Source organism: Schistocerca serialis, chromosome 4, assembly GCF_023864345.2.
Source record: "Schistocerca serialis cubense isolate TAMUIC-IGC-003099 chromosome 4, iqSchSeri2.2, whole genome shotgun sequence".
Classification (NCBI taxonomy): Eukaryota; Metazoa; Arthropoda; class Insecta; order Orthoptera; family Acrididae; genus Schistocerca; species Schistocerca serialis.
The window spans coordinates 900,118,860-900,121,699 of NC_064641.1; the positions used below are offsets into that span (position 1 = coordinate 900,118,860).

Genomic DNA, 2,840 nt, shown 5'->3' on the forward strand with positions numbered 1-2,840 from the left:
TATGAGCAAGGCATGTGGGTGCCTCTCAAGATACTTTCAAATACAGTATAATGTCGATTGTCTGATCTTCGTTTAATCGACTCCTTTGATTAACCGCTCCGAACGGCATGCCACTGTTATCGATCGCTCTTATTCAAAAAAACTACCACTCCTTGCGGCTATATTGCTAGACAATCTCCAACGCACCCCCGTGAATCTGAACTGCAACAAGGTGACATAAAAGCTACGTTTCTGTCACACCTCCCCCCACCCTCCCCCTCCCTAGCCTATGGACCAGGGTGTTACTGAGTGGTTAAAATGACGTTACAGGAGAAAACATGCCAGTGCTTTATTACAGAAGACGGAAAAGGATTGTGAGCTTTCTGAAGAAATGAAAAGTCTCAGTATAAATAATGCAATTTACAGAGTAGCTTAAGCTTGGGAAAAGTCGTGGTAGAAGGTTTGTCCTGTTCTAAACCGAGAACAAGAACTTCCAAAAACTAATGAGTCAAACAGTGCAGATTTACTTACCGATTTGCAAACTCTTTAATATGATAAGAAGCCTGTTGACGAACAGGAAAGACTAGCAAAAGGTGACTCTTGAAGATGATCATTGTACATGTTTTGCAACAGTACAGTTTTCAGCAAGAGGTGTCAGAGATGATGAAAAAAGGGAAGAAGTAAGCTAAGGAGGAAAGGAGACATCAAGGAAGATATCTCGCTGAAAATAGAAAACTGCTCAAAATGTTTTTATTGCGTATAACATAGTTGGGTAATACCTGCTAAAGCGAAAATCATGATATACGCGTTATATGAGCTACCAATTTTGACATACAAATTAGAATGTTGCACCTGCCTCAGACGGATTTCAGTCGAGAACAAGTGACAGAGATACGCTACGAGAGGATCTTTGGCAAGACAAATGGCTCTGAGCACTATGGGACTCAACTGCTGAGGCCATTAGACCCCTAGAACTTAGAACTAGTTAAACCTAACTAACCTAAGGACATCACAAACAACCATGCCCGAGGCAGGATTCGAACCTGCGACCGTAGCGGTCTTGCGGTTCCAGACTGCAGCGCCTTTAACCGCACGGCCACGTCGGCCGGCGGCAAGACAAGAGGTGACAGAAAAACAAAAAAAAATGAAGCAGTACGAAAAACGCTTTAGCTATTGAGACAAATAGGCTGAAATGGTTTGGCCATCTTAAAAGAAAAGGAATAGGAAGTCTAACAAAAAGAGCTCTGGAATATGGAAGAAGACCGATTGGAAGACTACTAACAAGACGGTGAGACCATCAGATGGATTACGTGAAGCGCAGAGTGGGAGGAAATACTGAACGATAGACTGTGGGAGAAAAGAGAAGACTCCAGGGTGTTATATCAACGACCTGCGTAAGCAGAAATGTATCAGTAAGATGAAGGAGAAGAAAAAGGAGAGGTAAACTTTTACTAGAGTTTATCAAAGATTTGAATGAAATTGTTGAGTGAATGACTTCAAAACAAAATTTAGGGCTCGTCCGGGATTTGAACCCGGGACCTCTCGCACCCTAAGCGAGAATCATACCCCTAGACCAACGAGCCCGCTGTTATCTGACGTGTTTTGAAACGGTGAAAGCGCCGGATTGAGGTCGTGCCAGAAGCAGTCTGCAGTTGGCAGCGGTCCAGCGTAGCGGAACCGCACGAGGCGGCCTCTGGCGCGTGCCGGGCCAGAGCAGCCCACGTCTCTCCAGTCGTACGTCCGAGATTTAATAATTCAAACGTCCTTTTAATGCGTGAAAGTCTGTACACACCCCTGCTGTCTCTCAACAGATAACCTGAACTTCATGAGAAACTATCCTATTACAGTGCAAACTGCCCATCGCAACAGCCTGAATATCCGAAGTTTTAACGACTGTAGCAGATGTACTGAAATATAAGAAAATCGTCTGACAGAGCTCAATGGTGACCTAAATATGAATAGTGTAGAATATCATGTAATAAGGAGGTGATCCGATCACCATATGTTACACTGAGAACCCGGGCGTGTTAGTCACGAATGATTAGTTTACCGGGTGAAATTATGAGTCAAAGATGATGAAATTAAATTTACTGTCCAGTTCAGATCAATAAATAGGATCTCATACACCAGCCCTATACCTTTATCCAAGCATGCAAAGGCAGAAACAAGAAAATCAAACAAACCTCATCTTCTGAAATTAAATATAGTTCCCACAAGTATACGATCTGATACGTTTTGTTAGTTTGCTTGTTTTGTTTTAGGGTGCGAAAACAACTAAGCCATGTCAAAACTGTACAACCCGAACACAAAGAGAGGAGTTAAAAACGAGTACACGTCAATGCCAATCGACGTAAGAGAAAACAGCTAAAACAGGAACGTGGAGAAAGGTCTATAAAATACGCCATATTGCTACGACGGACAAAATGTAAAACGCGCTCGACAGTCCGCGCGTCGTTCGCTAAAACAGCCGGTAACACAGACGTCAAACACAAACGGGAACGTAAGCGGTTAAAAAATTGGACTTTCGTTAAGAAATGGACAGTCTAAAGTTGGGAGAAATGTGCACAAAGTGGTGGGAAAGCACCACTTAAATGGCAGTGGCTAAAGAGACAGTGCCCAATACCCATCATACTTAAAATGATCTCCTCGTTGCGAGCTGCTGGGAGAAGCTTAATAACAAGTAGCATGTTACCATGAAGGGAGGACCAGTGGTGATGCCAAAGTGACACCACCTGCTGACTGACAGCAACACAGGGACCATCGGAGGGCCGATCTGATAGTGGGGGGATGTAGATTCAAACGCTACATTTGTTAGTACTGTTGCGGCAATTCGTTACAGTACTGTCGATCTAAGACAATCG

At 43.5% G+C, this 2,840-nt stretch overlaps 1 non-coding gene across 1 annotated transcript; it reads right to left on the minus strand.

Annotated features, from left to right (window-relative positions):
• Positions 1-1,490: 1,490 nt before the first annotated feature.
• Trnap-agg (transfer RNA proline (anticodon AGG)) lies at positions 1,491-1,562 on the minus strand. Its single transcript has one exon. It is a non-coding gene; the product is annotated as a tRNA-Pro (tRNA).
• Positions 1,563-2,840: the final 1,278 nt, after the last annotated feature.